Here is a 15,736-nt window from a genome sequence, read left to right on the forward strand (position 1 = left end):
CTGTTGCCAGATCTTCACCTTCTTTGTTTTCCTGTGTCATTTGATGCCATTTGTTAGAAAGCTTTACTTCTATGTGATTTGTAGTTTCTTCACACATATTATTTTCTTTAATCCTCACTCAAGCCCTGTAATATCAGCAGTACAATGAAGCTGAGCTACAGTGAAATTAGGTGAATCAGTAGGATCTTTTCTTCCTCCCCAAGCTGAGAGTTATGAAATGCTTTATTATTACTGTTTAGATGGTTTTCTTCATACCTCCTTCCAGGTTCCATACAGATATCTAAAACTCAACATATCTATAATTCAACTAACTACATCTCTTATTTCGTAAGCTAATTATCATTTTTCCACACTTGTTTATTACCATGGAGTATCTCCCTTCTTCAGGTCATTGTGGTTTAAAACCCTCACGCTCCTACTCCCACCGATCACAAAGTCTTCTCCTTGTGTGTCCAAGTGTATCCTGCTTTATTTCTAACCTGCTCACCCGCCATTGACAATTCTTAGAGCCTGAACTAAGTTTTTTCTTGTCTGGACCATTACAGCAGCCTTCAAATTGAGCTCTTTATTGAAGACTTTGTCCCATCAACGAAGTTTGAATTATATTATCAGCGTGAGTACTTCCTTTTTTTAGACTTCTCATGGATTTATTTCTGGTGAGTACTTCTTTATTGTCTAATACCTTGAGTGAAGGACCCAAGTATATATAACATTTAGAATAATGTATTGAAGTTTCTCACTAACTAATAATGTTATAATATTATGCTGTTATATAATGTGTGCAATACATTTGAATAATATAACTAATATAAATGCTATAATAATAATAAATATTAGATTGATGAAAGGTGCTATGAAAATCTTCTCAAAGCCCATTTCTGATTATATCACCTTTGCCCCAGAGCTTCCCTGGCCCACCCATGTCTAAACTTCATTGTCACTGTCTGACCTACACCTGTTTTTCCAGGTGCCTTTGAGCAGGGTTCATTGGGTTGTAAGACACTTAAATTTGTGAAAACCAGTGTAAATTTAAAATAAATATTTATTTTTGAAGGATACAGATGCCTGCATCTTACAGCATGCAGGGCACAGAGTACAGTCTGGCCTCATAGAAGATTATAAGCAGCAGGGCAGAAGCTGAGCCGATGTCACAGCACCCTTTCTCTTTCTCATGGCCCCTCGTCTGTACTTTTCTTTTGGTTTCTTCTTCATTCTTTACCGTCTCTGTGGATTTGCTTTCATTCATGAATTCAGGTAATACCTACAGACCGATGCTACGTGCTGTGTTTTGTTCTCTGCTCTTCTAGATGGGCACAAATGGTGAAAGCCCTTGCCCTCATGAGCTTAGGTTCTAGCTGGGGGGAGAGATGATTAGCAACAATAAAAATACACTGTCGGATAAGTGCTATAAAGAACAAAGGGATAAGGAAAAGCCACTGAAGGGCTATCTAATACTGCGGGCAGGGTGACTTCGAGAAGAAAATTGAATAAGGCAGTACTGAGACCCCGTGACTGATCAAGGCAGGAGTATAAGAGGCACAACTGTTTCAGCCCAGTGAAGGATAAAAGCAAGGGGCCATTTTAGCTGGATTGCCAGAGGGTCAGCCGAGGATAGCATGCTGGCATCACATGTCAATTTCTCCCTGCTACCTTCCCCCTCCTTTCATTGGCATTGATCCCGTGGGCAGACCCTACTGAATATTCTGAACGTAAACCCTACCTCAGAGTCTGCTTTACAGAGAGAGCCTCCTACCCGTCCAGTTTGGTGCCAAGACTTTGCAGAGAAAGCAAGTGATGAATTTGGGAAGTGACATACCAATAGAGCAACATAAATTGTTGCTGACTTTGCTTCTCACAAGAAGAACAACGAACAACTATTCAAGAAGACACCAATGACAGAATCCTTGAACAGAGGAGTGAGGCTGAAGCACAGGCCTGCACCACAGAGACCAAGACAAACTGCATCAGAAGGGTGAGAGAAGTAGCCGTACAGTGACTGCATTGCTCTTCCCCAAGGCCAGCACAGCACTACGTGAAGGTCTTCCCTGAACCTCTGGTTCCTCCAGTGGGAAAAGAGAACCCAGAGGAGACAACCAGCAGCCCCCCCCTACACACCCTGGGTCACTTTGTGGGGACCCCTGCTCTGATCTTCCATTGTAGGGATTTCAGGGGAGTCTGCAGGGTTCAACCACTGTGAAGAAGTAGGAAGGTCTTGCAACAACCAGCACATGGATCTGGCAGATGGAGTTTATATATGTAGTGCCCAAGAAGTAATCCCAACCAGAGACTTTGCTCTTCTGCAGAACCAAGTCAGGGATGCACTCTGACTAGGGAACTCAGCCAGGTGGAAATCTGCCTGAAATGGAGCCAAGTGAGTTTTGCCAGCTTTAGACCCTGACTTGCCCATGCCCAAGCAAGGAGAGTGTCTTCTGGCCCCATATCACTGGAAAGGCTGGCGATGACAATGGGAAGCAGTGCAACTGAGAGGCACTAGAGCTGAGAGGTGAGTGCAGAGCTGATCATACCCAAAGGAAAGCCAGGGCAGGCCATGGAGCATTGCCATGCTATGTACAAACAGGGGAATTAATTCATTGCCAAGGCTGAGAATAGCTTCTGACTTCTCCCAACCAGGTAACCTGTTTAGGAAATGAAGAGTAGCCTAGAGCAACATCTCCCCTACCCACTCAGGCAAGAGAGCCGTGACATAGCCCCACCCAGTGTGGAGAGTATCTTCCAGCTCCATCTGATCACAATGGCTGGAGACAGCTCCTAGGAGCTGTACAGCCTAGCAGCACATGAACTGAGAGGTGGGCACAGCAAACAGTCTCTACAGCAACACCAGTGGCTCTGTTTGGCCAGGGAACTTGGGGTGCAGGCGGGCTTGACTTAAGACAGCAAAAAGATTTACCAGCTTTAGAGCTGTTTCTCCACTGCACCTTGTCAGGGAATCTAATTTGTAGCCCCACTCATAGCTGCATACAGTTTAATGAGATGATATCTCACTGTGGTTTTAATTTGCATTTCCCTGATAATTAGCGATGTGGAGCATCTTTTCATGTGCCTGTTGGCCATCTGAATTTCTTCTTTGGAGAATTGTCTGTTCATATCCTCCACCCATTTTTAAATAGGGTTATTTACTTTTTGGGTGTTGACGCATATGAGTTCTTTATATATTTTGGATGTTAACCCCTTGTCAGATAAGTCATTTACAAATATATTCTCCCATACTGTAGAATGCCTTTTTGTTCTGCTGATAGTGTCCTTTGCTGTACAGAGCTTTTTAACATGATATAGTCCCATGTGTTCATTTTTGCTTTTGTTTTTCTTGCTCAGGGAGATATGTTCATGAAGAAGTTGCTCATGTTTATGTCCAAGAGATTTTTGCCTATGTTTTTTTCTGAGAGTTTTATGATTTCATGACTTACATTCAAGTTTTTGATCTATTTCGAGTTTACTTTTGTGTTGGGGTGAAACAATAATCCAGTTTCATTCTCTTGCATGTAGCTGTCCAGGTTTGCCAACATCAGCTGTTGAAGAGGTCTCTCAATATTTTGATGTGTCATCCCATTCTCTCCCGGCCTAAAAAGTTTCTGTTGAGAAATTTGCCTATTGTCTTATGGGAGTTTCCTTGTATGTAACTTCTCTCTGTTGATGCTCTTAATATTCTTTCCTTATTTTTTTGGCTTTTGACAGTTTAATTATACTATTAATTAAATATTTAATTTTTAATTATTTAGTCTTGGTGTAGCCCTTTTTGAGTTCAACCTATTTAGAATCCTTTGGGCCTCATGGATCTAGATATCTATTTCTCTCCCTACGTTCAGGATGTTTTCAGCCATTATTGCTTTAAATATTCTTCCTTCCCCTGTCTCTTTCTCTTCTCCATCTGTAATTCTTATAATGTGAGTATTTATTTCAGTGTGTCCTATAATTCCCATAGGCTTTTTTCACTCTTTTTTATTCTTTTCCCTCTTTGTTCCTCTGATGGATTTTTTCCAATGTCCTGGCAGGGAAAAAGATGGCAGTGTGAGAAGTGAGGCAGAAACCTCCTCCCAAAACCACATATAACATGAAAATACAGCAAATACAACAAATCCTGAAATAGTGATGAGAAAGAAGACTGTAACAGATGGCTTACACCTAGGGAACATAGAAGACCTCACAGAAAAGGTTAAAGTAGCAAAACCTCGATCCAGCGTGACCCAAGCTCTCCTTCCAACCCAGCTCACACGTGGAAGAGAAATGGAGCAGGGAGGGAGTAGAAGCCCAGGATTGCTAAATACTCACCCCTGGAGATCTGTTCCAGGAGCATGAACACACATTACATGATGCTCTGGAGATTAGAGGGTTTGGAAAGCAAAGACAAGCTGAATGCTCAGAGAGACTGAGATTGCAGTCACTTGTGGAGAACAGGTACACACAACCAGCCACTCCAGGACAAAAGAAAGGTGGGCCCTTTGAAAGACTTCCCAACAGTGAGAGGGCTGCTAAAAAGGCAAGGATTACACACAGCTTGCTGCTCAGGAGAAAGGACAGATGGAAAAAATCACCCAGGCACAGTAAGCACAGCACCTTGGGAACTTTCAGGGGCTTCAGGTGCTCCATCCACTTGGCTGGCAACACAACCCTAAGGCCCCAAACTGCAATATGCAGCCTGTTTTTCCTTCCTCTTAGCCGGCACCTGCTCACAAACCTGCTGCCCCAGCCTTCAGGCCAGGCCAGCCAGAGGGCAGCCCCACCTATGGCAGCTACAGGAGCATAATGCAGAGGCTCCTCCCTGCATGATAAGTCCATTTGGCCCTGGCAGTGGAAACAGGTACTGTGGCTGGGAAGCAGGAAAGAGCTCCTTGACAGGCACTGGTGCCACTCACCTGCGACCCCCAGTATCGCTCCATGGACTGGGCAGCTCCAGATAGTAGAGGTCCTGGGCACTAGAAGACATTGCTTACACAAAGTTATTATTCCATATTATTCATTAGGAATATGAAGAGGCAAAAGAACCTCATCCAAACCAAAATCCCTCAAACACCAGAAAGAAGGCTCAGTGAAACTGAAATCACCAATCTTCTTGATAAAGATTTCTAAATAAAAATCAAAAACATGCTCATGGAGCTACATAAAAATATTCAAGATGTCAGGGGGACCTCAAGAATGATATAGAAACTTTGAAAAATACAGTATCTGAAAAGAAACATATAATGGAGGGATTTAAAAGCAGATTAGATGAGGTAGAGGAGACAGTAAGTGAAATAGAAATCAGAGAACAGGAATACAAAGAAGCTGAGGCACAGAGAGAAAAATAGATCTATAGGAATGAACGAATATTAAGAGAACAGTGCAACCAATTCAAGCAGAACAATATTAGCATTATAGGGGTACCAGAAAAAGAAGAAGAGAGAAAAAGGGATAGAAAGTTTCTTTAGGGAAATAATTGCTGAAAACTTCACCAACCTGGGGAAGAAAATAGTCTCTCAAGCCATGGAAGTGCACAGATCTCCCAACACAGGAAGACAACACCCAGGCATATAATAATTAAAATGCCAAAGATCAAGGATAAGGACAGACTATTAAAAGCAGCCAGAGAGAGAAAAAAGATCACACTCCAAGGAAAGCCCATCAGGCTATCACCAGACTTCTCAGAAGAAACCTTACAGAAGGGAGTGGCATGATATATTTAATGCAATGAAACAGAAAGGACTCCAAACAAGAATATTCTACCCAGCAAGATTATCATTTAAATTTGAAGGAGGGATTAAACAATTTCCAGATAGGCAAAAGTTGAGAGAATTTAACCTCCCACAAACCATCTTTACAGTGTATTTTAAAGGGAATGCTATAGATGGAAGTGCTGCTCAGGCTAAAGAGCTGTTACCAGAGAAAATAAAACCACACTAAAGGAAGTAGACAACTTAATTACTAAGCAAATGCAAAATTAAATCAACTACCCACAAAGTCAGTCAAAGGATACACAAAGAGTACAGAATATGACACCTAATATATAAAGAGTGGAGGAGGAAGAAAAAGAAGGGAGAAAAAAAGAACCTTTAAATTGTGTTTGAAAGAGTGTAATAAGAAAGTTAAGTTAGACTGTTAGATAGTAAAGAAGATGCCCTTGAACCTTTGGAAACCATGAATCTAAAGCCTGCAAGGTCAATAAGTACATATCTAGTGATAATTACCCTAAATGTAAATGGACTGAATGCACCAATCAGAAGACATAGAGTCACAGAATGGATAAAAAACAAGACCCATCTCTGTGTGGCCTAAAAGAGACTCACTTAAAACACAAGGACATACACAGACTAAAAGTGGAGGGATGGAAAAAGATATTTCATGCAAATAATAGGGAGAAAAAAGCAGGAGTTGCAGTACTTGTGTCAGACAAAAGATATTTCAAAACAAAGAAAGTAACAAGAGACAAAGAAGGACTTACCTAATGATAAAGGAGTCAGTCTAAAAAGAGGATATAAGCATTATAAATGTCTATACACAAATATAGGAGCACCCACACATGTGAGACAAATATGAGCAGATTTAAAACTGGAAGTAGAATGCAGTGCAGTCATTTTAGGAGACTTCAACATACCACTGATTCCAAAGGACAGATCAACCAGACAGAAAATAAGTAAGGAGGCAGAGGCACTGAACAGATTAGAACAGATGGACCTAACATATCTACAGAACACTAAACCCCAAAGCAGCAGGATACACATTCTTCTCATGTGCAAATGGAACATTTTCCAAATTAGATCGCATACTAGACCACGAAAAGAGCCTCAGTAAATTCAGAAGGACTGAAATTGTAGCAACCAACTTCTCAGACCTCAAATGTATAAAACTAGAAATAAATTGTGCAAAGAAAAAAAAAAGCCCACAAACACATGGAGGCTTAACAACATTCTCCTAAATAACCAATGGATCAATGACCAAATAAAAACAGAGGCCAAGCAAGGTGTGGAGACAAATGAAAACAACAACTCAACACCCCAAAACCTGTGGGAAGCAGCGAAGGCAATTCTGGGAGGAAAGTACATTGCAATACAGGCTAACCGAAAGAAAGAAGAAGAATCCCAAATGAACTGTCTAAACTCACAATTCATGAAACTAGAAAAAGAAGAACAAATGAAGCCCAAAGTCAGTAGAAAGAGGGATATAATAAAGATCAGATCATAAATAAATAAAATTGAGAAGAATAAAATAGAAAGAAACAATGAAACCAGGAGCTGGTTGTTTGAGAAGATTAACAAATAGATAAAACCCTAGCCAGACTTATCAAGAAAAAAAGAAAGTCTACATATATAACCAGAACCAGAAATGATAAAGGAAAAATCACTACAGGCACCACAGAAAGACAAAGAATTATTAGAGAATACTATGAAAAATTACATGTTAAAAATTGGATAACCTAGAAGACATGGACAACTTTCTAGAAAAATAACCTTCCAAGGCTGACCCAGGAAGAAACAGAAAATCTGAATGAACCAATTATCAGCAATGAACTTTAATTGGTAATCAATAAACTACCTAAGAACAAAACTCCTGGATCAGATGGCTTCACCGCCAAATTTTATCAAACGTGTAGAGTAGACTTAATACCCATCCTCCTTATAGTTTTCCAAAAAGTAGAAGAGGAGAGAATACTTGCAAACTCATTCTGTGAAGCTAGCATCACTCTAATGACAAAACCAGGCAAAGACACATAAAAAAAGAAAATTACAGATGAATATTCCTAATGAACATAGATGCAAAAATACTCAACAAAATATTAGCAAACCAAATTAAAAAATACATAAAACATATCATCCATCATGATCAAGTGGGGTTTATTCCAGGGATGCCAGGATGGTAAAATATTTTAAAAATCCATCAACATTATACTCCACATCAACAAGAAGAAGGAAAAAATCATATAATAACCTCAATAGATGCTAAAAAAGCATTTGACGAAATTCAACACACCCATTTATGATTAAAACTCAACAAAATAGGTATAGAAAGCAAGTATCTCAATGTAATAAAGGCCATATATGACAAACCGACAGCGAACATAATTCTTAACAGCAGAAAGTTGAAAGCTTTCCTCTCAGATCAGGACAAGACAAGGATGCCCCCTCTCACCACTTTTATTCAACATAGTACTGGAGGTCCTAGCTACAGCAATCAGACAACACAAAGAAATAAAAGGCATCCAAATTGGTAAGGAAGAAGTTAAACTGTCACTGTTTGAAGAAGACATGATACTGTACATAAAAAACCCTAAAGGATCCACTCCAAAACTACTAGAACTAATATCTGAATTCAGCAAAGTTGCAGGATACAAAACTAATTCACAGAAATCTGTTGCATTCCTATGTATTAATGATGAACTAGCAGAAAAAGAATCAAGAAAACAATTCCATTTACAACTGCATGAAAAAGAATAAACTACCTAGGAATAAACCTAACCAAGGATGTGAAAGACCTATACCCTGAAAACTACAAGACACTTATGAGGAGAAATTAAAGAAGACACCAATAAATCAAAATACAACCTGTGCTCATGGAAAGGAAGAATTAATATTGTCAAAATGGGCATCCTGCCTAAAGCAATCTACAGGTTCAATGCAATCCCTATCAAAATATCAACACCATTCTTCAATGAACTGGAACAAATAGTTCTAAAATTCATATGGAACCACAAAATACCCAGAATAGCCAAAGCAATCCTGAGGAGGAAGAATAAAGCTGGGGGGATGACACTCCCCAACTTCAAGCTCTACTACAAAGCCACAATAGTCATGATAATTTGGTACTGGCACAAGAACAGACCCATCGATCAATGGAATAGAAGAGCCCAGATATAAACCCACGTATATATTGCTGATTAATATATGGTAAAGGAGCCATGGATATACAATGGGGAAATGACAGTCTCTTCAACAACTCGTGTTGGCAAAACTGGACAACTACATGTAAGAGAATGAAACTGAATCATTGTCTATCTCCATACACAAAAGTAAACTCAAAATGGATCAAAGACATGAATATGTCATGAAACCATAAAACTTTTAGAAGAAAACAGAGACAAAAATCCCTTGAATACAAAAATGAGCAACTTTTTCCTGAACACATCTCCTCAGGCAAGGAAAACAAAAGCAAAAATGAACAAATGGGAATACATCAAACTAAAAACCTTCTGTACAGCAAAGGACACCATCAGTAGAACAAAAAGGCAACCGATAGTATGGGAGAATGTATTTGTAAATGACATATCTGATAAGGGGTTAACATCCAAAATATATAAAGAACTCACATGCCTCAACACCCAGAAAGCAAATAAACCAATTAAAAAATGGGCAGAGGATCTGAACAGACACTTCTCCAAAGAAGAAATTCAGATGACCAACAGGCACATGAAAAGATATTCCACATCACTAATTATCCGGGAAATACAAATTAAAACCACAGTGAGATATCACCTCATGCCAGTTAGTATAGCCAATGTAGAAAAGAATAGGAAAAACAAATGCTGGTGAGGATACAGAGAAAGGGAACCCTTCTACACTGCTGGTGGGAATGTAAATTAGTTCAACCATTGTGGAAAGCAGTATGGAGGTTCCTCAAAAAACTCAAAACAGAAATACCATTTGACCTGGGAATTCTTCTCCTAGGAATTTATCTTAAGAATGCAGTTTCTCAGTCTCAAAAAGACATATGCACCCCTATGTTTATCGCAGCACTATTTACAATACCCCAAAAATGGAAACAACCTAAGTGTCCATCAGTAGATGAATGGATAAAGAAGATATGGTACATATACACAATGGAGTATTATTCAGCCATAAGAAGAAAACAAATCCTACCATTTTCAACAACATGGATGGAGCTAGAGGGTATTATGCTCAATGAAATAAGCCAGGCGGAGAAAGACAAGTACCAAATGATTTCACTCATATGTGGAGTATAAGAACAAAACAAAAACTGAAGGAACAAACAGCAGCAGACTAACAGAACCCAGGAATGGACTAACAGTTGCCAAAGGGAAAGGGACTGGGGAGGATGGGAGGGAAGGGAGTGAGAAGGGGAGTAAGGGACATTATGATTAGCACACATAATGTAGCGGGTGGGGGCACGGGGAAGGCAGTATAGCACAAAAAAGACAAGTAGTGATTCTATAGCATCTTACTATGCTGATGGAAAGTGACTGTAATGGTGTATGTGGTGGGGACTTGATAATGGGGGGAATCTTGTAACTACAATGTTGCTCATGTAATTGTATATTAATGATAACAAAATTTAAAAAAAAGAAAGACAAAAAAAAATATTGAGAGAAAATAACTGCCAACTAAGAATTCTATACCCACTCACTTTCAGAAACGAAGGAGGGAGGGATAAAGACTTTGCTGACCAGTAACAACAGCAAAATGCTGAGGGAGTTCATTACTTCACACTTACATTACAAGAAATGCTAAATGAGTTTTTTAAGAGGAAGTTAAAGAACACTAATTTATAACATAAAAAATATAAAAAGGTAAATTTCACTGGTAATGGTAAATATGTAGTCTTAGTTAGATTCTGAAATATGCTAATAGTGGTATATAATTCAGTTACAACCCTAGTTTAAAAGTTAAAAAAAGAATGCAATAAAAATAACCATGCTACAATAACTAATTATCAGTTATACAATATAAAAAGCATGTCAATTTTAACAGCAATAATCTAAAATGCAAGAGGGAGAAAAAAATGTAAAATGTATTAATTTTATTGAAGTTATTTAAAATTGGGAATTATATGTTTGAGGCATTTTATGTAGTCTTCATGGTAGCCACAAGGAAAAATCCTGTAGTAGTTAAACACTGTAACACAATAAAGAAGTTAAGCATACCAATATCAAATAACATCAAAACACATGCACAAAAAAGCAGAATAAGAAACATGGAACAAGTAACTGTGGATCTACAAAATAACCAGAAAACAATGAATAAAATGCAATAATAAAGTTTTTGCCTATCAATAAATACTTTAAATGCAAGCAGATTAAATTCTCCAATTAAAAGATATAGAATAGCTGAATGGATAAAAAAAAAAAGATAACAATATTCTGTCTGCAAGAGACTCACTTTAGCTTTAGAGCGTACATAGACTGGGAGTGAAGGGTTGGAAAAAGACATTTCAAGCAAATGGTTACCCAAAAAAAGCACTTCTGTTAGACAAAATACATGAAGTAAAATGGTAAAAATAAATAAATAAATAAAGGTCATTATGTGATGAAAATGGAGTCAAAACACCAAGAAGATATAACAATTAGAAATATTTATATGCTCAGCATTGCAACACCTAAATTTATACAGCAAAAACCAACAGAACTAAAAGGAGAAATAAACAGTAATTCAGTAATAGTTGGAGAATTTAATACTCCACTCTCATCAATGGATAAATCACCCAGACAGTGAATCAATAAGAAAACAGCAGATTTAAGCAGCACTATAGACCAAATGAACCTAACAGGCATATGCAGAAATTCTATCCAACGCAATAGAATGCACACTCTTTTCAAGTATACATGGACGATAGCTGAACCCACTGTGGTGACCATTTCACAGTATATATAAATCAAACCACCATGCTGTTTGTCTTAAACTAACACAGTGATATATGTTGATTATTTCTCAATAAAACTGGGTAAAAAAATGTGTCTAAAAAATAAAGATGGTTTGGAACTTGATCATTAACTGAGGGGCTTGAACCAAAGACCCCATCTCTGGTAGGTCGAGTGCAGATAGCTCCCACGGGTGCTCCTATTGGTAAACCTGAGGCTAGTGGTGAAACTGGGACGGTGTGGTAGTGGAAAAGGATACACTGGCTGGTACAATGTATCACTGAAAAGTAGGCAGGAAATAGTAACTTTAATAACAGTGGGATTCGATGCCCTCAGGTAAGTTTGATTGATGTTCTAAAAAATGATGATGAAAGGCTGAAAGCATCTAATGGGCAGTGAAAACGGAGGGCTTAGATACATTACAGAGGCTTTCATCTGCTGAAGAGGGAAATCAGAGAAAGCCTGGGCACTGGAGACCCGCTAGCACTGAATTGTCAAGAGTAGCTCAGCTCCAGAGAGGGTTAACTCCCAACAAAGGCAGGAAAGCCCTGGTTAGCAGCCTAGTTGAGAAAGAATAGGACCCTGACACAGAGTCTAAGTGATTCTGCCTATCTCTCCTCCTGGCCATGAGGCCTACAACCAGGATTAAGTCTCAGCATAACCCAACTGCCTGTGCTAGGCCTTATAAGGGAGGAAAGGGAATATTCCTCAAATGTGTAGACAGACAACACAAACTAGCACGATTCAGTGGGGTAGGAATGGGACCAGATGCTGAGGGTGCCTGGTCAAGGAGGCTACTACATAAAATTGACTAATGGGGACTGTATTGGTCTGTAGTGCTCTTGGGTGACTGACTTAACACCCTGGCAGTTATCCCAGAGACAGTGTGTACTTGTTATAGGATGGCCCCTAGATGCCAGGGCACTAATGCTCAGGCTGAAATGTGAAGGAGTGGCAGGCAGCCACGCCCAGGGAGGTTGTGAGGTGGGAGGAATCAGGAGAGGGCAGTGTTAGGAGGCCCCTCCTGGGCTGCGGGGCTGGTCTCACTGCTATTGCTCTGCTGACACCTTTGCTGACCCATTGCTGCAGACCTTCTGCACCCCTCAGAGACTCTGCTCCTCAAACTTCCACTCACCGAGGCACAGCCTTTGAGCTTCTAAGAGCCTAAAGAAAGCTCATCCTTGATTTATTAGAATGGGACAGAAATCAATATGAATCTGCTCTGGGCTTGCTTGCAGGTGTCTCTTAAGATTGATTTCCCTGTGGGTCCCTCTAAGTAGATGTCCTGGTAGGAATTCAGATCTGAGCATCAAAAGATTGTCACAAAAATCATATTCTATTGTCTCCGTTTCCTATATCAGCTTACCCTCAAATGATTATTCTAAAACTTAACCTCTTTATGTATTTTTTAGTAAGAGAATGGAAGAAGGTTTAAGGCTGGAAGATCACTTGGTAGGAGATTCAGACAATGTGAACAATCTCCGAAAGTATAAGAAAGGGCCTACAAATAAAAGATAAGGTTTGAGGAACTCTATAGCTATAACGTAGATTGTGATGATAGGAGCGATGAGCTGCAGAGCAGGAGAGCTAAGCAGAGACTGATCGTGCAGGACATTGTAAACTGCTAAGAAGTTTGGCCCGCAACCTAAGAGCAGTGAAACACAAAGGTGGGCTTTATGTGGTTTGCAAAATCATCAAACTATACCGGGTCTGGAGAATGATTTGAAAGGGGACATTTTATTAAATATCTTTTATTTATTATTTTATTTAACATGAATTAAATATTTTTTAATGTTTATTCAACATACATATTTATATAAGTAAACATTTAAAAATTAGAAATACATGATATATATAGTATATGCTTAATAGTTACTAAAATATATTTCTATAAATAAAAAGCAATACCATTTCTCAATTAGATAGCTTTTTAATGGAAAGCATGTGTTTAGACTTGGTGGTAGAGAGTGTTCAAAAGTCAGACCAGGTCCCTTCCCTCCATGTTAAGATGGCTTTGTGGCCCCAGCGAGGCCATTGATAAAGCTGAACATCAGCCTCTGTTTTTAGCTAACAAAACGAAGATGGCAAAAGCCTTAATGACCTGGAGGTTACACAGATCAAAAGATGAACTAGAAGAGCTGAAGGATTCACAGTGATGTAAGGACCATGCATGGAAGGGCCTTGGCGTTGGGAACGGGCAGGAGGAGCAACAAGCATCTTCAGCACGCTCTTGTAGCTGGTAGCAGAGCAGCTGTGGTGTTTCACGGCGGCACTGCGGGCAAGGAGAGGGTCAGCTGTCTCCTCAGCCTGAAGTGCCTTTTTCCTTTCTCACCTTGCTGTCTAAATTCTATCTATCTTTTAAAGCTCAGCTCAGATATTACCTCTTCCAAAGACCTCCTACACTCGGTGGGAATGTAAATTGGCACAGCTGCTGTGGAAAGCAGTATGGAGGGTCCTCAAAAAACTAGAAATAGAAATAGCATTTGACCAAGTAATGCCACTCCTAGGAATTTACCCAAAGAAAACAAAATCCCTGATTAGAAAAAACATATGCACCCCTATGTCTATCACAGCACTATTTGCAATAGCCAAGATATGGGAGCAACCTAAGTGTCCATTAGTAGATGAATGGATAAAGAAGATGTGGTACATAGACACAATGGAATATTATTCGTCCAAAAAAAAAAGTAAATCCTGCCATTTGCAACAACTTGGATCCATCAGAAGGTATTATGCTCAGTGAAATAAGCCAGGTGAAGACAAATATCATATGATTTCACTTATTTGTGGAGTATAAAAACAAAGCAAAGCAGAAGGAACAAAACAGCAGCAGAGTCTTAGACACTGATAAGTGACTACTGGTTACCAAGGGGGAGGGGTTGGGGTAAGTATGGGGGTGGGGATGGGAAGGGGCACAATAATTTGCAGTCACAATATAAGTTGATCATGGAGACTACTGAACAACTGTGATGTACATTTGAAACCAACATAAGATTGCGTATTAATGACAGTTTAATAAAAAAAGAGATAAGGGTTCCACCCTCTCAGACACTCAGCTATGGGAAGGAGAACAATTTGGTTAATCTCTCATTTTTTTCCCGTTTAAAAATGGATGTTAAACTAGATTATTTTGCAAGTTTTTTCCATGTGACAATTTCTTCTGGCTTAAAAAAAAAAAAGAGACCTTCCTGATTCCAAGCTGGAATTGGTTTCTCTTCTCAATTCATTGTTTGCATATGGACTTTACTACTTAACTCGTTCTAGTTGGCATGGAGCCAGCTGTGAACATGCCTATCTTTTTTGCTAGACTGTAAACAGCAACTGTAATGTTTTGCATATTCCATTACTGAGCACAACCACTAACACCTAGAAAGTGCTCAAGAAAGATTTATTAATTTAATTGGAAATGACTTAAATCCCAAGCTGAAGGACTGGTGTCATTAGCAGTAGGCTTGGGAATAGGTGCAAGGTCCCTGTGCTTCGGGAGAGTTCTTGTTAATGTGTGATTGTACACATTTTGCAAGGTTAGTTATTAGTCTGCATGATGGCCTTTTCCTCCTGGCCTTGATTTTCTATTTTATTTTTATCTTAGCTGACTGTAGTAAATTGATTTTTGCAAAGTCTTCCCAAGTTTTGTGAAATGAGGCAGAATACACATCAATTTTGAAAAAAAAGTTACAATAAATAATGAATATGCACAACTTTTCTATTGAATATGAAGCACTGTGAAAATGGTTCATTGTAAGGGAAAATGATTGGGACTAGATTCTCCCAAGTTGTAGCTCCAGGAGGCTCTTAGTATTTAGAATGTGTCTTGAGAAACACTCAGAAAAGGAGGACTGCTATGTATGGTTTGGTTACTTGCAACAATGGTACCAGCAAATTTTGCAGAACTCTTCTTTCATGTTTATGCTGGTGAAGTTTCTGAACATGTCATCCTGAGACTGGTTATTAGAACTACGGATGGAACAGAAGCCTATGAATCTAATTCAGGTGAGCAATGAAGGAATTAAACTCAATTGATTTCCATAAGTAAAATTAAAGTCAACCTAAGCAAAATAATAGATAGTTAAAGAGGCTCAAGTTTGCATAAAAATTCAGCAGTATTATTGGGCGGCAGTAGGCAGGTAAAGTAAAAAATCCATTGATTTAACATTT

Source organism: Manis pentadactyla, chromosome 1 (assembly GCF_030020395.1).
Source record: "Manis pentadactyla isolate mManPen7 chromosome 1, mManPen7.hap1, whole genome shotgun sequence".
Lineage (NCBI taxonomy): Eukaryota > Metazoa > Chordata > Mammalia > Pholidota > Manidae > Manis > Manis pentadactyla.